At 31.3% G+C, this 22639-nt stretch overlaps 1 protein-coding gene across 2 annotated transcripts in view; it reads right to left on the bottom strand.

Annotated features, from left to right (window-relative positions):
• The window catches only part of LOC106788497 (ADAMTS-like protein 1), a 196918-nt gene that overhangs the window by 77597 nt on the left and 96682 nt on the right, over positions 1 to 22639 (bottom strand). The gene's annotated exons all lie outside the window — the stretch shown is intronic.

Raw genomic sequence — 22639 nt, 5'->3', positions numbered from 1 at the left:
GAAAGAGAGAGAGAGAGAGAGAGGAGTAAAATTTAATTGTGACCTAGCTTCGAGCCGAAAACGGATATCTATTTTCCGGTATTATCGTACAAGAGAGAACTTTTATAACAAGCTCTACAGACTTGTATTTGTAGCATTAGTAGTAGTATAAGTAATAATAGTAGTAGTAGTAGTAGTAGTATGTCAGCATACTTTCTGTAAAATTCGTTCTACAAAATTTCAAACCTACTAATATCTCTCATCATTCTCTTCGTCATCGTTATACCCTCCGTTTAAACTGTTTTAAAATTGGTATACGAGTATATATATCTCTATGTGTGTGTGTGTGTATATATGCGCATATACATTCACATGTATGTACGTATCGTTTTTAACATTGATTAAAAGATAAAAAAGGAAATAATAAAAAATATGTAGAAGTCAGTCGTACGGATTTAATTAATCGCCGTAGTTAGTAATCTTCATTTAATTGTAATTCTATGTAACCTAATTTTGTTTCTGGGATTCCCGACTGGCAGAAATATTGCGAACAAAAGAGAATAAGTATAAAAAAAATTGTATTATTTAATATAATATAAATATTAAGAAGTAAAATATAAAGTATAAAATAAAATTTTTGCAAAAGTATAAAATGTATGTGTGATTTCAAAAGAGGGGAAAAAAAACATGGTGTTATAAAAAAAAATGTTCAATCTGTAGAAATGCGTTTTTAGGTTACCCGTTTAATATCACGCGCAATAAGAATTACTTTGTGTTAAATGATACACGTATAATGTTATTTATTTTTATTACTAAAAGAAAAGGTTTGTTAAAAACTTAAATGTTCGCATTCGTTTGATCGTGAGAATGAAAGAGCAGTGAAAATTGCGGGTATGTGTTTGAACGTGATCCGTTTAGTTCAGTTCAATTCAGTTCCGTTCTGTTCTGTTCTGTTCCGTTCCGTGACGCGGCTTCTCAGAAAGACCGTTCGGTGATGGAGCTTAACTCTGTTCGCGTTGCAATGTTATTAGCGATAAATTTAGACGCTCAACCCGGCCTGTAATTAAAGGTTAACGCTCGACGCCTCGGGCATCTAGAAAATGAACTTGTATAGATTGGGATTAGAGCAGAGCCAAATATGTAACTATATAGTTACATATGCGAAATATAGGTATTATGGTTATTTAAATCTACGCGGTGAACCGTTCAAATTTAAATACTTCAATCATTTCATTTCGATGAAAACCAATTTCTTAAGAGATATATTTAAAATGTGGAACTTTTAATTGTGAAATTATTTCTTTTTATAAGATCGTTTATTTTAAAATATAAATCTTGAGATAATGTGATTGTATTTTTGTCAAAATCTGATTTTGTATTGACGTTGAAACTGGCGTCATCTTTGATAACAGCCATCTTGTGGAATTATAAATAAAGAAATATTATTTCGTAGAGAAAATTATTCATATATTTTTATCGAAAATTTATTAATTTAAGAAATATTTTAATTTTGAAATTATTCTATCAAATTATTTATATACTTATTAAGATTTACAGTGATAGTAGTAGAAAAAGATATTAAAAAATTATAATATCTCACAAATTAATTTAACCATACTAATCAGCATGCACAAATAAATATGTTTTTATTAATTAGAAGACGTATATAAAAACAAATAATATTAATTACATTAAAATGTGTCGAAAACATGTCCCTGAAAAAAATTATATTATAATATGCATAGAAAAAAAAATATCCGTACATAACTAAAGTATTAAATGACTTTCAAAAGTGATTGTAATTAGTATCCTTTAATTACCTATTAAACATCACAATGGGTAATAAATCATCTGGTTTAAATTTTCCTATTATTATTATCATTATAGATTCTTCGTTAAAGATCGACCAAACGATTCATACATTTACGATCGTATTCCCTTAATTGGGATTGTAGTAAGACAAAGTTTACGTAAGAAGTTCGAAGATTAATCTACGGAATGATTATAGCTTTAACGAAGTAGGATGTTCCTTATTGAAAAAGCAGAGTGAGAGAGAGAGAGAGAGAATAATAGAGAGAGTTATTTATCGTTAGAAAATAATTATAGTTATCGCAGTGTTGTTTTGTCGAAAAATCCTAGATCATTGCTAATGAAAAAATTTGAAAGGCTGTTGTATGCTGTTCACTTAGTTTCTTTTTTCTTCTCTTAGGAGAAAATTATAGTGATCGAGAGTTAAATGGCTGGTTAGGTAATCACGATGATTAAGATAACGTATAATTGATATATTTAACGAATGATTAAATTTGTAATATTTTCTTTTCGAGTTTAATATCGAAACAAATCGAAAAATACGTGTATGTATTATAATTATTTATAACTAAACATACACGAATATAATATCGTATAACAAGTGTCTCTCTATGAAATGTTCTCTATCGAAGATGAAAACAAAAAGAAAAGAAAAGAAAAGAAAAGAAAAGAAAAGAAAAGAAACAAATATCTGAACTATTATCAAGCAGATCGGATTAAGCGTGTAATTTATATCTCGAACACATGAACGACTAATGAGCCGTCCTGTTTCGATATCGTTTCATTCTTATCTGAGCCCCTTGATTGGCTCGCGTGCCGCACCCGGATTAACACCACTGACTCGCATTAATTCTAGTAATTAAGCCGAACATGACTCGACTCGTGTATCGTCGATACTTTTGTCGATTCGACAAAAACAAATAAAAAAGAATGAAATAAAAAAAAAAAAACAAAAACGAGAACCCTTATTTTTTGTTATGCTTTTATCGATGACGAGTGACTTGTAAATTTACGAATCAAACATTTTGGTACACAAGAGGTATATATATATATATGTATATTATTAAAAATATAAATGAGAATATAAAAAGTTGACTGATATTTCATCATTTATTCTCTCGACGTATTTATTAATTGATAAAATAAAACATTTATATTTAAATATTATTTCAATAATTATTAATAAATGGTTCGAACACTTTTAAAGTGTTAAATGGGGATACATTTGAGCGTAACGGAAATACTCGCGATTATTATTTAACAAGAAATTTCTCCGAAAGAGGGAACAATTTGGAGAGATGTTCGATAATTGGTTGAAAGAAATAAAAAAACGAAAAAGACCTCACTTCTCTAAAAAAAAAAGAAAAAGATAATAAAAAATGTAAAAAATAAAATCGATCGCGTCCGTCATTGTCGCAGGTGGCGGCAAACTTTTGGTAAAGTTAAACGTTGGCAACGTGTTGGTATGGTAGAAAGCATTTGGAAACGTAATTAAATTAAGTCGGTGTATTCACGAGCGCGTAAGTGCCGAGGATCCACTGTTAGGACCAGGATACGAAACATCCTTGTGTGTCTGTAAATGTCCAAGTATATATATGTATATATGTGTGTGTATGTGTGTGTATGTGAGAGAGTATGTGCGAGTGAATGAAAGAGAAGTAACGACTTGAAAATTTCGCTTCCGTGTCCTGGATTTAAATGGACGTATCGTGTTCGAGTGTTCTGAGACTTATTCTTACTCGTTGTCAAGATATTTTTACGTATCTCGATTTATCTCGTCAATCAAATTCCTCTTATCGAAGACGAAGAAGGAAGAAGAATTGAGCGTTGATTAAATTCAGGTGAGTCAGGGTTAACCGCGACGAAAGAGAAAAAAAAAAAATAATAATAATAATAATAATAATATAAAAAAATCCTCTCTCGGTTTGAGTATAAAGAGTGTGTGGGTGTGTATGCGTGCACGCGTAAATGAGAGAACGAGAGATAGATAGAAAGTGTTAAGCAAGCAACAACGACTTCAAACCTCGCGGCATGTAAAAAGAAAAGATAAAAAACAAAAAAAAAAGAAAAAAAAAAAAAGAAATAAAAGGAAAAGGTAGTCGCCTGAAGCGTCCTCGAGAAAACACGAGATTGTACTTTGCGCCATGGTGTGAATAAAATTAATTTTCTTACCCGAAATCGCGTGCTCGCATGAATTGTGTATGAGAGAGAGAGAGAGAGAGATAGATAGATGGAAGATAGGCTCGATTTTGAGAATATGTGTCAGAATATAACATCGAGAAATCGTAGTAAATGGTGCTTCGTGTTGTCAGATTAGAACTTTGAATGTCTAATACACTGTGAAGTACGATGATCTATTATATTCTTTTTGTTTTATGGAACTTTTGAGAAATTTTCTACCAGTGGGAACTCACAAATTCCCTGTGCGAGTCTATAAATTAAATGTTTTTCTTCTTTATTTAACTCGTTTATGCTGTTTGCGCAGCATTTATCTATCATTTATTCGTCAACATGACGTATATACGTTACATTATGCAGAAAATGTATCTTTTCGAAATGACTAATATTGTATATAACAAGGAACAATTAAACGGATCGTTAATAATTAGTATTTTATTTGATCAATATTTTGTAACTTAAACGATCAATATTAACAATAATTTGTTAGCATTTATAGTAAATTGAAAAATATGTTTATTAAAATTCTCATCCAACGATTAAAAATCTCTCTTTTCTATTAAAAAATTCTTTTTTCTTTCTTTCTAATTTTTAATTTTTAATTCTGTTTCATTATAATCAACGCAAAAAAAAAAAAAGATGTCGGTAATATCGTACGGATATTGATGAGAATATATTTATAAGTAAAATTACGATTGGGGAATTCGAGTTTGGAATGAAAATGAAAATAACTGTGCAGAATTTTCGTAAAAAAAGAAATTAAAGAATTTTTCTTTTATTCTTTCACTGTGGTAGAGGATCTTCTTTTCTCTTTGAGCTCTGTTAAAAAGGGGCTAGAAGAAATCAATTTACGGAAACCATAGGTTCGCTTAGGTATTATATCAAGTTCAGCCTTCTGTTAGATAGGGTGCTGTGTATGCGTGCGTGTGTGTGTGTTGGTAGGCTCGATAGCTAGACGCAAACCCTTCGTCGTTCGTACTGAACTATGCTTCGAGAGGGTCTATTGTTTGCACGATCGACGCTTGCTCGATGAAGTGGATGGTTGTATGGGGGTTCGAAGTTATAGTGATAAGGAAGGGGAAGAGCAGGGGGTGGGAGGGAGGAGGGAGAAGATTGAAGAAGCATTGATGTTATTCTCTCTTTCAGGTATTCGCGATAAATTATATTAAATTGTCTTATACAGGTGTAACCAATATTATTTTTGTTTTTAAATCATTTTCACGCCAGTATAATAATTCATATTTTAAAATAATAATAAAAAAGTAGGTATATACGATTTTTGATTGATATTTTTTTTGTTTTTTTTTTAGAAATTAGTAATGTAAGCGTTCAGTTGAATTGTTGAATTATTTTTATATTAATAATGTTAAATTTATTTTAAATTATTGAGAATAAATTTGATCGATCATTGGATTTAATTAACGATCAATTGAAATGAATTTCTTTTTCGTGAAAATTAATTAATAAAATAGTTGATACAAACGAATGTAATAATTTGTAATTGGACATGTATTTATTGTCGAAGAAAATTTGTCGATTGGCCCTTATTGACGGAACGTTTAATCATTTTTCTTTTCTTCGTTTAATTTTTAACGTCAATTATTATAGCAATGTCAATTTGAACTATCAAACGCGATACAACAAACAAGAAATGGCAATGTTGAGAATCATAAGAACTTTAATGGAACATTTGTAAGTTAAGGAAGGGATACTCTTGCAATGAAATTGTGTTCGTCTTTAATGGAACAAGAGAAAAAGAGAAAGAGATAGATAGAGACGATAGTAAGAGAAAGCCAAGGAAAGGCTGAGTTTGTGAGAAGACTCTTTAGTTTTAGACGGTATATTATTCAAGATTTCCAACAAGAACGGCCAAGGCGGCTTATACAAGAATTCATTCGAGTTATGTTCCTCGAACTTTCCTCGTTAAACATTATATAACGAGTATTCTTTTCTTTTTGACTAGACGAAATAATAGTGATCTTTTAGCAAATTATCGACTTTTCTCCTTTTAAATATAATATTATCAAAGTAATAAGGTTATTAAAATAAAAACATTGTATTATTTTTGAATAATTGTCTGTTAAAAAATAATTCAAATATTCATTACAATATTATTTGTTTAGAGAAAATATTTTTTGTATAAATTAATAAATGTCGGGCATCTCAGAATTGAATGTATTACATTATAAATATAAAAATGTTTCAAAATATTAACACGTAATAAATATAATAAATTTGATAAGAAAAAGAGAGAGAGAGAGAGAGAGAGAGAAAAATAGATAAATAAATGATGTAATAAAGTTTACCTAATTTCTTCTTAAGAAAAAATAATAAATGGAAAGTAGCCACTGTTATGGATTTGCTTTGATCAAGGACGATGGTGGGCGTGGGATAAGTTAAAGTTTATAATCCAGCTAGTAAAAGGGAACGGTACACCCTCTGGTTGTTCGTGCTATGTAACCGCCCAATAGTTACCTGATAAGATCTACCTTTCTCTCTCGTTCTCTTTCTCATCGTGGACCTCCCAAGGGAAAAAGTATTTTTCTCTTAGCCTAAGCACGACTAACTTCCACGATGCCTATCCAACTTGATCTATAATCCTAAACACCTTGGCTATCTTTTCTCATTAAATTTAACGGCGCCGCCCTTTTTGGTAACAGCCCTTCTTCTGCCGACACCTTTTTTTATTACTCTCTCTCTCTCTCTCTCTTTCTCCTTTTCTTGAGAAGACACACTTTTTATGCTCATTTGAATTTTTATCTTTCCAATTGATAAAAGATCAAACATTGAAATATGATTTCTTTTCCTTTTCATTTACAAGTCTCATTTTTGTGTTCTTCACTTTAAAAATCTCAGCTTGTCGATTAATATTCCATTCCTCTTTTCTTTTTTTTCTCGATAAGATAGGATTTTGTTCTCTTGTCTATTTGAATTTTATCGATTGATTAATAAAATATCGGATATTACAATATGAATTTGTTATTAATTCACTAGTCTTACTTTTTTTTATTTCAAAAATTTCAGATTACCGATCGATAATACACTTCTTTTCCTGTCTCTTTTTTTATACAAATGACCCAATTTTTACTTTTACTTCTTAAATTTTATCGTTCGACTTGTAAAAATAATTTGCTTTCTTTGCCAGAAATTCGTCCTCCCTTTTATTTTATTCAATACATTTTTAAAAGATACAATTTCAAAACGTTCATTTAAATATGATCGATAAAAGATGAGATGTTAAAGATAATTGACAAGGTATCTTCTTTTTGTCTAGCACTTGAAAAAAGAAAGAAAAATAAAAAAACAATTTTTAAGCTCACTTTTGAATTTTATTATTTTATAAAATATTCGAGAGATAATTTGTATCAATTTTAGAGTTATACGGAAAATCTGAGATAATCGATTAAAAAGTGACATTAAGAGCAGCTAGTAAGACGTTTAAATGTGTCCTTAATCACATCTGAGCCATCTATGCTATCACCCTACGTCGTTTAATCACCCTTCATTCACCCCTATCGTCTACTCCCTAGACCGGTCCAATTAGAGAAGCTCCCCAATTTTCCAGATAGACAAACCGACTCACGTTTGAATAATGTACCTTTGAGGATCGCTGTCTGTTCACTGTCAAACTTCCCGTCGACTTAGGCCGCTTTGGAACCTTCACTCTTGCACCACATTGCTGGCTGGTCGTTTAAACTCAACGACAAATACATTGTTTACCGAATTACGTCATTAAACGTTTATTTTTATTCTCCAAAAAAAAAAAAAAAAATGATTATCTCAAGATCAATTCCTACCAAAAATTCTGTCTGTTCGGATATTCAATTGTATTTTATTTCTAAAAAATTAAATTTTTTTTCTATTCCAATTTTTTAAGCGTTAGAAACAGCTTATTTTTTGTATCTAATTCAAATAAATACTTTTTCTTATTTGTCTCGTTCGAATTGAAAATTATTGCAACAGAATTTTGCTTATAACTTTAATTTTTAATTTTTATTATACCCACACACAAAGAGATTATATTAAAATATTCAGAAGGGAAACGTTAACCGTGGGGACTTTTGATTAACGTTGTTCGGAGTTTTACCAAATGAACTCGAATTAATCCTAAGTACGTATTAAATGTTGCGACTTAATGTTGTTACCGCGAAAGGGACTCTTTGATTGAACGGAACCCGTAAAGTCCGTCATTTGATAATATATTCATAAAATGTACATTAACCCTATTTCTCGATTCCAGTAAAAAAAAAAAAAAAAGAAGATTCAAGATAAAAATTATATTATGAGCTAATTTACAATTGGTATACAATAGGAAATGACATCAGAAGTCACACATTTCTTTCTCAAATGTTATTCGAACAGAATCGATGTAAATGAAAATGGGTATCCGATATTATACCACAAAATAAAAATAAAAAAAAAAAAAACTTACATAAATAACATTCACATGAGAGAAAGAAAGAAAGAAAGAAAGAAAGAGAAACTACCAGGTTAGTCGTGGTACGATAATGATAGGATACAATGAGGATTCTTGAGGTTGAACATGGAAAGCAACATGAATTCAAAAGTGTCATAAATTAAGGAAATTCGGAAAGAAGGCAGTAAGGTGGGCTTGTCTAGTCGTAAATTTTCCACCGACGCGTTTTCCTCCACCTTCTCTTCTTCTTGGTCTCTTCCATTTCCTCTTCCTCCTACTCCCCCTCCTTCACCATTCTTCTCTTTCTTCTTCTTCTTCTACTTCTTCTAGTTGGAACGAGTGTGTCGCTGTCCAATTAGTCTCCCCGAGCTGCATGGAAGCTCGAATCTCGTTCGAATCTCGAATTTATTGGAGGTTTTCTCAGTGTGAGGTCGATGTACTTACCCTCGCAAAAGAGTATTTTGCCCCCTTCCTCCTTCCCTCTTTCCCCTACTTCTTCTTCTTCTTCTTCTTCTTCTCTTTCTTACTATGTTTTTCCTCGTAGTAGTATTCTTACGAGTAAAAGGGATGTTTCGAAAAGGTAAAAGAAGGGCGTGGCATAGTAAGAAACGTGCTTTTAAGCTGGACCTGAATTTATAAACCCCTCGTTTGTCACTTTTCTCTAGGAACACTGGGGGGTCCAAGTGTTTCTCTTCTTCGCAGCCCGCGCGCGTATGCCACTAACGCGGAACACCGACGGAGAGAAAAACGATCAATTTCTACGAGACCCTTTATTTATTATTATTTCTTTTTTCTTCCCTCTTTTTCTTTTCATTTCTTTATACTCGCTCTTTTTTTTTTTCTTTTCTTTTTTGTTTTTTTTTATACATGGAAAACGACACGTTTTATGAGATTTTAAGTGATTCCATTAGATAAATACACCCTTATTATTATTATTATTATATGCCACGCTGTTAATTTTAATGAAAACAATTATTTTCATTTTTTAAATTTCAAAGTCCGAAATGATGAACAGGTGGAAAATATATTATTATATCTACCTACGAGTGAAAATTAATTTTAATTATTACACAAATTAGATTTCGAATATATATATATGATTTAATTAATAGTATCGTCTAACGATCATAAAAGGCATCTTAACATTTTCTTTTTTCTTTTTTTCTTTAAATTACACACACACACACCGGCAATTTAAGATAAATTTATTTTTACGAAATTACGAGAGAGAGAAAGAGAGAGAGTGAGAGTGAGAATAATGAAATAATAAATAATATAAAAATACGTACAATTTTTAATTTAATCATTCTCTACATTGTCTATCAAGAAATAAATCGATTATACGATTCCCATCAAATTGGCGCATAAATAAAATCCACGCTGAGAATAAATTAAATTAATGAAAAAAAAAAAAAACAAAAAAAAACTAAAAAAATACAATTAACAAATTAAATTTGATAGATCGAAATTCGACTTAAATTAGCAACAAAACTGGTGTTCCGATTTTTGGATTTCTTTTTTTTTCCTGAAGCCAGATAAAAGTCTCGATGAGACAGGAAGATCGAAACTAATTTAAATATCTAGTGAAAAAAAAAAAAGAAAAAAAAAGGGGAGAGAGAGTAAAATAAGTGGGTAAGTAAAGTGGGGTGAAATTGGTGATAGCAGTAGAAAGAAGCAAGGGGAGAGGTTCCTAGTTATAAGAACTATATGTACAAAGTCGTCGACCGAAGGAGAGGCTTTTTCGTTCACCTCTTGGAACGAAACGATCGAGGCCGAATCCGAAGGCTGAACGTTTTGTTCAGACTCCTTCTGATCAGATAAGGCCAAGTGATGAGCGCGGTATTGCTTTCAAATTGCTTTCCGATTCGAAGTTACGATAGTGGTGCCTGGTCGGACAACCCACGCCTTATAGACTCATTCTTCCCCCCCCCTTCCTCCCCCTCCTCCCTCTCCTTCTTCTCTAGACTATTCGTCTATTCGAATTATTAGGCCTCTCTTTTATTTCTTTTTTTTTTTTTTCATTCGTTTGTATATATCTCTCACTCTCTTTTTATCATTTTTCTCTTCCCCTTTTTTTTGCCCTATCATTTTATATATTCTTTATATAAATTCCGATTCGTAATATTATTATATTTTTATTTCACCAACTACCTTCTCATTTTTCACGTTCAATTTACCGTTGCCACGTCAAATTTCTATCCTTTTTATTTTGTATTTTTTGTTACTCTCTTGACTCGATCAACAACAACATACATTAATTCTTCTGAAAGTGTTATCGAGAATTCGGTTAAGTTATGATGATATCGGAGATTAGGTTGAGAAAAAATTTGTTAGATTCGTTTTATAATTGGAGTACGTGGGTTATGAAAATAAGATGATTTAATTAAATCATCTTTAATTACGAAAGTGGTTGGAATTATATTCTTTTTTTTTTCTTTTTCTTCTTCTTCTTCTTCTTCTTCTTTTTCGTTTGAATTATATGGAACGACGAGTAAAAGAAAAAGTAAAGTTACATTTTGTTCCGGAGAATAGTAATTTTTAAAATGGCGAGCGAAAAATAATTGTGTGCGTTTTAAATAGCTCAGATCATTTTTCGTAAGCATTAATTCAATTCCACTTTGGTATTAAACAAACGCGTAGAAATATGCTTACAATGAAAATATAAAATAATTGGATTGAGAGAGGAAGAGAGACAGAGACAGAGACAGACAGACAGAGAGAGTGAGAGAGAGAGAGAGAGAGAGAGAGAGAGAGAGGGATAGAGGGAGCGGAAGGGGGAAAGTGTAGAGAAATAGATAGAGAAAAGTTGAAGAGAAAATTTACTCTTGCGAAGCTTTTCAAAGCGTATCTCGGTAGCACAACCTCGTTATTCTGTTATCCCAGCAAAAGTTATAGGAAAGCAATACCTAGAATGAAATAACACGTTCCATAAAGAAAGTTACCTTGAAGGCTCGCACGTTTGTCGAAAATATCGAGTAATTTTCTACCTGGTTATCGTAAAGTTCAAGCTTTGCATATAATATCGAAAGAGAGTTTACGAATAAATCGGATAGGAAAAATCTTTTCTCCTATCTTTAACTATTATATTTCTTATCGATACGATAAATAAATAATTTCAGTAAAAACAATAAGTAAGAAGAAGGAAAAGAAGAAATAATAATTGAATCGTTATTTCGTCTACCGTTTATATCATTTATTTAAATATTTAAAATCAATTAGATTTAATTTCCCCGATATAAAAATATAAATATATTATGTGAAATTGATTTAATTTCTCTTATTTTATCCTTGTTAAATTGAATTTATTTGGCTTAACCAATACGTATATATATATAATGTCAAGATTTATAAAAAACAAAAAAATATTCGAATTGTATATACCATAAAATTACAAAATTAATTATTAACCGAACCCAATACCATAAAATATTGAAAACATTTGAACATTATATATTATCATAATTATTAGCGTTGATTTCTTTATTGATAAAATATAACAAATAATGTTACATATTTCATAATCGTAATATTATATTACATTCATATTAATTTTCTTTTTTTTTTTTAATATCAAATACTAAATATATGGAAAATTCTGATATTATTTATTGACCAATTCTCTCCTCCCCCATCTAATAATTATTTATTAACATTTTATCATAGCAATGTATCATAAAATTGCAAAGGATTTTTCTTTTGAAAAGAAAAAAAGATATATAAAAATAAATAAGTTCTAGAGAATAGACAGAGATAGATAGAGAGAGAGAGAGAGAGAGAGAGAGAGAGACAAAAGAGAATTTTCTTTTTTTCTGGTCGACCGCGTCTATCGGAGTGTCATCGTTAAAGTCTCCGTCACGGTTCTGCTATAAATTCGACGAATCTTTCTCAGGTTCCTAGTTCGTACCCCATTGTACGTGACAATGACTACTTGACCGTCGAAAAAGATTTTTACAGCCTCACTCGACCTGTTCTCTTTCCATCTCTTTTTCTCTTTCCCTATCTTTTTCTTTATTTTTTTTCTTCTCATCTTGGCCGTCTATCTCATTCGCGATTTTCTACGCAGTCTTTTCAAAACTTTCCTAACACTCGACGAAACAAAACCTAACAATTTTATTACCTGCAAAATAAACAAAAAAAAATCTCCTATTTTTCGAATGGAATTTTTAATAAAAAAAAAAAAAAAAAAGAAAATTATATTCGTATTATTTATTTTTATACGGTGTGTGTATTTATTTATTATTGAAATATAAAAAGTAATAAATAATATTATTCAAATATATAACAAAATATTTTAATTGATTTAAATGTGACTCGAGAGAAGAAGAATACTTACGAAAGCAATATTGAAGTTCAATTTGCAATATGTACTTTCGCTTATTGACATCTATCTGCGATTTGCATTCGATCGTAAACATCCCGGAGGTGTTCGTCAATTTATTGGCCAATGACCGCGTGGTTACATATAGCAAGGTGTTCATCGATGCACTATCTATACCGCATATATGTAAATAATACGGCAGATATGTTTACATTACCTAATTTTAACTTTGTCATACGGGAATGTCTCATTTAATATATAATTTTATATAATTTATAACGTAAATTTCAACGAGACCTCTTAATTATTACATTGAGAAATGTGTTAAGAATTATAATAAATATAAAATATTAAAAATATTTAACGCGCGGACACATTTAAATTATTAATATAATTGTGATTAATTTATCACGAAAAATATTTTCAACTGTATATTAATAATTACAAATATTAATTGATATATACTTTATATAAATATAAATTATTGTTTTAACAAAAATAAAAGGAAAACAAGAAAATATAAAAAGAAAAATTAAAAATAATTATTAGAAAAACCGATACGTCGACATTGCTGACACACTTTTTTATTAATACATCCAAGAGAAATATTTTGACGATGTATAAAAATATTAATTAAAATATTTCATTGTGATGTGTGCGGCACGACAATCGATTGTCCACTCTACGATAAGAGTATATACGCATATATACACATACACACACGCATGTACACACACATATATATATATATATATTTTTATACGTACACGTATACATGAAAGTAGAACGAAGCACGATATCGCGAAGCAGCGGGTTGTTTGCATTCAAACTTTATTAATTGATCGATACGTCAATTTTGTTACGGGGTGCTCGGCATGGCATAAACATCGAGTTTATTGATTTACCAACGTAGCGCATCGTTTCTGACCATCGGAACCGTACCAGCTAAAGTCCGTAGGGAATTTTTGACGTTTGATCGGCACACGGATACCTAGTTCTTCGTTTAAAATATGAAAAATTTACTCTTACCTTCATCTATCTACTCTGCTAAATGCTATACTACTCGATTCTTTTATCTTTGTAATGGCACACATATTAGCCTCTTACGGTTTATATTATTCATTCTCTTTGTATTTTTTTGTTTAATTAGAAATGTAACGCGTAATATACGAATCGTTCGTAAACCCAAGTCATTTGTTACACGATTTTTTGGACTTTTATTATCAAACCATTTGTGATCGATACTTACATTATTATATTTGAAATAAATTTTATTTTAATAATAAGGCTTAACACATTGATAATATTTGTATGACAGCGTTCAATGATTAATGATACGACAATTTAAATGACTTTGCGAATATTTTTCTTTAGATTTTGTTTTATGAAATTAATCGATTTCCCATAATACGTTTAAATCTTTTACTTCGAAACTAATGTTTATTCCAACGGACCGTATCCCATACGTGATTTTAATTATACGCATATCGGAAAACGTGAAACATAAAATATTTATATGAAAATTTTAGAGGTAGTTACGCGATGAGAAAAATCAAAAAAAAAAAAAAAAAAAAAAAAAAAAAAAAACAAAAAATGTGAAAAAAAAAAAAAAAAAATTGATTTATGGATATAATATAGTAGAACGAAGTATTTGATAAATCTAGGCTAGATCGTTATAATGAATTCATTGGCATGACTATGCGCCTNAAAAAAAAAAAAAAAAAAAAAAAAAAAAGAAAAAAAATATCAAAAAAATGTGAAAAAAATAAAATAAAAATTGATTTATGGATATAATATAGTAGAACGAAGTATTTGATAAATCTAGGCTAGATCGTTATAATGAATTCATTGGCATGACTATGCGCCTATAATATTGCGAAATATTTCAAAACATAGTTATAGGTAACGCGTTTAACATCAGTGGAACCCCTCCTTTGATAGCGTTACACTGAAGTTGATCATATTGTACGCATACGTTTTGATATCCAACGGTAAAGGGGGTGAAAATTAAATGCACGTAATTAATTTCTAAATCATTTTCTCATCGTGTCGAACTAGCCTTCTAAAGCTTATAAAAATTATTATAATTTTATACGTATACGTGGCATGCGCGTATGTATATTCATGCGTGTATGTATTTGTATAAGAGAAACTGTGTATGAAATAATTGTTTGCGTTAAAACAAGTAATGCGAATTTATTCCTGATCAATTTGTTTTTCGATTAATTAAAGTCCAATGTCGCGGATTAATTTTATCCCGATACCTTCGCGCGTTAATAAACGGCCGAATACCGTTACAATACTAACTGATATATGCTACTGAAACGAAACGAAATTTAGTTACACTTCATTTCTGTATACAATAATGGATTGTAACTTTCATTACTTTTCCTTTTTACGACACATTATTCATATTATGCATTCCGTATTATTTTTCTTTCTCACCCTCATCCCCACATCCTCGTTATGCACGCAATTACAGGACAATTTTTTCTTTTTTTATTTCTTACAAAATTTATCTTCCAATTATTGGATACAATTTTTATACGATTTGTCAAAGTATATATCTGTTGAGATAAATTATAAATTACTAAAATTGATAAAAAAAAAAAGAAAAATGTGTAATACCTGCGATCAATTTGTTCGTTGCATTAAAAAATGCCTTACGTTTGATTTTAAATATAAACAAATCGTCTTTTATATTTACTATTGAAAAAATATAATTACTATCTATATACAATAAAATAATAAGCGATTAAATTATTTGCAAAATTACATGGAGTACATGAATAATCAAAGTATAACGTATGCGAATATCAGATTTAAAATGAAAGAAAGAAAATCTAATGCTTATTGGTAACTTATACTTTTAACGTTTCGAATCGAGAAAAGCGAATGAGTAAAAGACAGAAAGAGAAAGAATGAAAAATAGAGAGAGAGAGAGAAAAAACGTAACATCGAGACACTCATTAAAATGCCGCGTAGCTATGGAGGCGTAAAGTACAATAACATTTGTGCGTTATACCCCGAAGAAGAAAACAAATTGAAGTAGCAAGCTCGTTTTTAACTTTTAATTGGATCGCATGGACGCGGAACGAGACTAACGTTGTTCCCTCTGACCGGTCTAATTAATCCTCGATTTTGTTCGATGCGAAACGTTTTCATAGAGGAAAACGTTTTTCGTTCCGTCGCGATAAAAAAAAAAAAAAAGTTACGAGTTGTTAAAGAACAAGAAGTTCAATGAAATCCTCGTACCTTTTTTTATTTTTTTTTCATTACACGCGAGTCAGTGATTACGAAAGCGTAGCCCTATATCGTGTATTATTTATCGTTCCAAGATATTTTGATACATTCAATTAGAATTACCTTACACACACACACACACACATAATATATTTTTATATTATAATTAAATATAATTTATATCTGATTCTCACACAATAAAATGTCTTTTATAATATAATACAATATCTCGGATTCAATTTATTGTATCTTAATTTATCGTATCCTATCAATTTATATTCCATTCCGAAATATACTAAAACATCTCTGAACAATTACAATAATATTAATAATAATAAAAGAAAAAGAAAAAGAAAAATAATCGGTTAACATTTTTCCTCATTTATCGTTAAATCAAAATCAAGTTTACTTTGTATACCAATCAATATATCGGACAGCGATTACCCCAAAGGAAGGAAGGAAGGGGTTTGAGAGAAGACGAAGGGTTGAAACATACTCATGTTGTATAAGATGGGATGGGGATGGGGATGGGGATGGGATACTGATAGAAGATAGGATAATAGAATAGGGGGGGATGAGAGGAGAGGCGAGAACAGGTACCTATGGTATTTGGAGGTGTCCAACGCACGTGGCGGATGCGTCTAACGCAGAAACGACGGAAGCTTAACGACCACGACGATAGTCGTTTGGAATATGACAGTGAGAAGGTAGCTTCTGAAGCAGCAGCAATGGCGTCCAGCAGTAATGGCAGCTACCAAACCATGACTAAAATTCGAAGCCTGGTAATAACGTTTCGATCAACGCTCTGTATCTCTCTCTCTCTCTCTCTCTCTCTCTATCTATCTATCTTTCACTATCCCTGTGGTTTCGATTCTACATGACTCTCTATGTTTCCTCTATCTCATTCTCTCTTTCTATCTCATACTATCTCTTACTATCTCGTATAGTTTCCTTCCTATACTCTCATACTATCTCGTACTATATCGTACATTTTATTATTCCTTTTATATTATTTTATCTTACATTTTTTCCTACTCTCTCTTCCTCTCACTCTATCTTATTCTACATCATACTCCCACTATTTCATTCTTCCATAAACTCTCTCTCTCTCTCTCTTTATTTAATACTATTTTTTAATCTCTCGTATGTTCTGATATGCTCTCATACTCTATTGTATTCCATCATACACTCTAGTATTCGCTCTTTCTCTCTCTATCTTATTCTACATCATACTCTCATTATTTCATTCTTTCTTAAACTCTCTCTCTCTCTCTTTCTATCTGATATTATCTCTTAATCTCTCGTATGTCTAGTATGCTCTTATACATTCTCGTATTCTATCACTCTAGTACTCACTTTATCTCATTCTATCTTATACTATCTCGTACTAGCTTTCTCTCTCTCTCTCTTTCTCTTTATTTCTCTTTTTCTAATTTTCGTATAATCTTTCAATATCTGAATCTCTGTCTGATTGTTAGATTGTCTGATGATAGGATCGTAGTACCGTTGCGATCGATTTCATGTTGTACCAACCGTTCGTTCAGAGAATGCGATATTAATTCGCGCATAGGAAGCTCTGTAGACGACAGCGTTGATCTCGAGTTAATCAACAACCAAAAGCTACGTGATAACTCGTCTCCCTAACGAAGAGGTCATCATTCTGTTCTCTCTCTCTCTCTCTCTCTCTCTCTCTTTCTCTCTCTCCTTCTCCTTCTCTTTCTATTTCTCTCTCAATCTCTATCTCGTATCTCTCTCGATTATGCAAACCAGAACAGCTTCCCAAAGTACGTTTTGGTTTGATCATAGTTTACGTTGATATATAACGTGTATCAAAACACACACACTTACACACAGAAGCCCCTTTAACGTTTCTACACCATTACGTGAAAGAACTTTTTTCATCTCGATAGTTTCGAATCGATGCGTTTCTTACTGCTTAGAAGCATCTTAGAAAAACAAAGAGAGCATCTTCTCTTCTTTTGCTTGAATGTTGTTTCTTTGTGTCTGTGTGTGCGTGTTGTGTGTGTGTGTGTGTTTGTGTGAAAGCGCGCACAAGAGTTTATCGTTAAGAGGGCTGGATCCGTGAATTATTTATGTCGTAGGGCGAATTTATCGCGAACAGATGTATGAATTATTCAAAATGACGGAAGGAAGGTTTTATAATGGGATAAGAAGTATTACTTACGTAAAGAAATCGCAAGAGAAAGAAAGAGATAGAATAGGTTTTAAAAGGACGACTGTCTTTTTCTTTGCCGTTCGATTGATCGTTCGAGAATAATCATAAAACATTATTCTTACATTTTCTTTTATTTTTTTCTCAAAAACAATTTTATGGTATTAAGTGTGTGTGTGTGTGTGTGTGTCTGTAGATATTATTCTTAAATATTATATATATTATTTAGTATATAAATGTATGTGTTCTAACTTATCATATTGGTCAGAGTTTTGCACGTACGACTCGTATATTGGTCACTAGTAACGAAATTGTTAATATTTATAATAAATTAACATAGATACAACTTTGTGAACGTTCTATTATACTATTGAAATGCTCAAATATATTTTATAACATTATTATTATTGCTAATATTTAGATAGCAATCCCTAAACAAGGTGTGACACACCCTTTATAATTTATTAGAAAATACATTACAAATATTTTTAAACGTACAATAATAGTCAGATTGCGTTACGTAATAATAAAAAAAAATGTAGACTTTTATAACAAAACGTTGGAAAATGAATAATCGTTATTCTGTCGATACGATTTGTTCTCCCTAAATGACAAGTGTGACAGTTAACGAGACATTCATTTCCATTGTGGAGAAGTGAAATCTGTCAGAACATCGAGGGTACGTAATTGAAATGATATATTACTACGATCAAAGTTTAATAATGAAAATATATGCAAATAACGTAACCCGCTGGTTTATACGATTCTCCTTACGAGGAATAAAGGAAATAACGATAGAAAATAAAAAAGAATAAAATAAATGTAAAAGAACAAAAATCGAAGTGAAAAATTGTAAAAGAAGAAATAAATAAAGAGAAAGAGAGAGAGAGAGAGAGAGAGAGAGAGAGAGAGAGAGAGAGAACGTAGATATTGGAATCGATTTTTTTTGAACATGTACAGACGATTACATCTATTCAGTTGAATATGTACAGACATATGTACCCCCATTTTAGTCAGTGTCACCAGGATAATAAGATTTATCAGCTTCGACGATTGACGATACGAAATTAGACGATTCGTCGGTCGGGTTGATTAGGTTGGTTATCTCTTATCGATTTTCACAATTCTCGATTCTATATCTAGATCTAGATCTAGAGATCTCGATTTCAATTCAATTCTTATTCCTCTTTATACATCATTCCGTCGAAAATTCGTTCAACTAGAAAGGTTAAAAAAGAAAAAAAAAAAAAAAAGAAAAGGGGAAAGAAGAATTGGGATATAATTTGGCATGGCGAGTAATCAAGTGAAAGATCCTACCGATCTTTCCCTTCAATCCAGCCCCCTGTCCCTACCCCACTACTCCCCTTCTAACCTCCATCCCCCATCCTGGAATTTTCCTTTTTTATTTAAGTTCCTTTTTCTGCTTTCTGGCCAATCGAAGTTGAATTTCATTTGGCCGATCGTACTCAATTTCCCATTTCTCTGATCGCGAAGTCGATAAAACAAAAGAAAAAAAAAAAGAAAATAAGAAAGGAAAGATTAACCACAGACGAGAATGTAAAAACAATAGTAAGAAAAACAATGTTACTTCGAAAACGTTGGAAAGATTTAAACGATGTCGTAATAAAATAGGTAAAATTGTAACACAATAATTGTTACGTCAAAATGTTCTCTCTTTGGCGTTCGTGGTTGTTAATTTGATTGTCCGTGCATCGAATGAATGAACTTTACGAAAATATGGAAAATAATAATAAAAAGTATATATATTTATAATAAAATAAAATCAAATAAAATCAAATGAAACCTATTTGAAACGGAAAGTCGACGAGTTGGAATTTTCATAACATGTTTCGAATAATAATCCCGAACTTCGAATTTCAACGTTCTTAGTAGACACACACACACACACACAAACATTCATGCAAACATGCACATAGACATTCATATATAAAAAGAAAACGAAGGTGAAGAAATTGAGGTACAGAAGAAAAGAAATGGAAAAAGAAAAGGAAAATATAAGAGAGAAAAGCAGAATCAGGGCGATAGCAAACGATTTTCTAGACGATGTCATCTGGTTGAACGACACTTCTCTCACGAGAACCAAACACAAGAAGCTCAGTAGAATAGTAGTAGTAGTACTAGTAGTAGTAGTAATAGAAGTCTAGGAGAAGATGCAAGGAAGGATCTGGATCTACGAAGATTGGAAACCCGAGTATAATTTCGATAGAAGAAATCGAAAACGTGGCAAATTCCATCTAGGGGCGAGGAGGTGGGTGGGTGGCTGATGGGGTGACGTTTATCCACGAACCGGGCGAACAAAATCGTCTTTCTAGTAAGCTTGTAACGTTCGTAGACTTGCGAATGAGAATAAAGGATAAGAAAATAAGGAAATCAAGTAAGTAAGGTGGTGAGGTGGTAAAGGGGCGGAAACAAGGTGGAAAGGTTAGGCGAAATGATCGCGAATTCACTTCGAGTATAAAACGGGACCAATTCGGGCAATCAAGTAAATGCTGAACGACGTGAGTTTTCTAGTCCTGATAAAAAATGCCGCTGACATATCACAGTTTTCTTATCTAGCGTGTACCATATCTATGTATGTGGATATGTGTATTGAATTATACGTATATATATATAAGTATTTTCGTACAGGTGTATGTCGAGGTATAGAAAATTTGGTATGGGAAATGTGATTCGACGAAATTGCAATGGTTTATCGATATGGGAACGAAAATGATTTTGGTATAGGTTGATTTAATAATATTGAAAAACTAATACGAACCGGGATTCATATGACAAATTTTTCTAAACATGATTGAAATTGTTGGATTTGCTAAAAAAAAAAAAAAAATTGTTGTGTTTCATCTCGTTATACTATAATGAAATTTATATTATAAAATTTTAAATCGTATTTTACTTTGTAATGCATTTTGATATAAAATTCATATCTATCTACGTATAATAGATTAACATATATGTATATAAATTTAAACGAATAATATATTTATATTACACTTATTATGCCCATATACTATTTCAACAATAAAATGTAAAATAACATCCCTTATCTAGTAATATATTATTTTACTTAAAAATTCACACATTTCTACCCGCGTTTAAATATGAAAAGTAAAAAAGAAAACAAATTTATATATTCCACTCGAACACACAACCCTTACTATAAAAAATTCTTAAATAACACCCTTTACCCTCTAATAAATCATTTTGCTTAAAAAAAGAAAGAAAAAAAAACAGCAAACCTGCCTTTATATATACGTTTAAAAAAAAAAGAAATAAAAATGTCAACGACATAAGAAATCGGAAAAGAAAATACAAAAGTTGCGAAAAGAACGTCCTAGATTCTTATCGATCGAGTGAGTTTGCAGGATTTTCTTTCTACGAGAGAGCGAGAAAGTCGAGCTTGTAGATCTGCGTTTGGAAGAGGAGAAAAAAAAAACAAAAAAAAGAAAGAAGAAGAAGAGGAGGAGGAGGAAGTTGCAAAAAAAGAAAAAAATAGGAAGAAAAAAAGAAAAAGAAGAAGAAGAAGAAAAAAAAACCACCACCGAATAGGCCGCTATCGTGTTATATGCGCGATCGTTGGCGGGAGTAGTAACGGCGGGGGTTGGGAATAAAAGGGGGGAGGGGGCGGTTGAGCTCGTAAGAGGAAAAAAAAAGGAGAGAGAGAGAGAGAGAGAGGGTTATATAGTCGAGAACACCGAGTCGAATTTTTTGGCACGCTCCTGTGGACCCATGGCCTCGATCCCCTTTTACATCGAGACACACGGACGGTCAATTTTTCAACACACAACTTTGCCTGATTTAGCTCTCGAGAATTCGCGACAACGAATTTTCGCATGCCCGCCGCCCTCGTAGTAGTTGTAGTAGTAGTAGTAGTAGTAGTATTCGGCGGCCATATTTTATTTCTTTATCCGTCCTTCTCCTTCTTTTTCAGTTTTTCTTTTTGCACGTGTGTGTGTGTGTGTGTGTGTTTTTTTTGTTTGTTCTTTTCTTTTCTTTTCTGTTTTTTTCTTCTTTTTTCTTTTTTTTTTTTTATGGAAACGCGAGCGAGAGAAAAAAAGGAGTGTGAGAGAGAGAGAGAGAAACGGGAAGAATTTGAAACGAGAAACGACTGCCGGAATCGTTTATTTGGCATCCGATAGAAGAGAGCGAAACGAATCTTTCGGGAAATGAAGCTTGTTTCCTATCTATCGGTCTACGAGTAAACAAAAATATTAAAAGCTTGCCCGAGCGAGAATAATACAGATGATCGTGACATGGTAGGTCGACAAAAAAAAATTACCAAAAAGAAAAAACAAAAATTCTACTAACGCGAAATCCGACGTCGGATTAATTAGTCATCGAGTTACGTACAAATTTTTACGAGCCATGCATGAGATTACTTTCGTTATATTAGTTTCTTTTTCTTTTTACTTTTTTTCATAAGTTTATTTAATTTTTCTGCGATGATTTTTATTTGTACAAAGAAAATTGTCATTTTGTGTTTCAATTAAGTTATATATATATA

The sequence above is a fragment of the Polistes canadensis genome, unplaced genomic scaffold (assembly GCF_001313835.1).
Source record: "Polistes canadensis isolate GaletaPanama2010 unplaced genomic scaffold, ASM131383v1 scaffold_141, whole genome shotgun sequence".
NCBI classification, from domain to species: Eukaryota; Metazoa; Arthropoda; class Insecta; order Hymenoptera; family Vespidae; genus Polistes; species Polistes canadensis.
The sequence above is the reverse complement of the archived record's forward strand: the minus strand, read 5'-3'. Positions and strand labels throughout refer to the sequence as shown.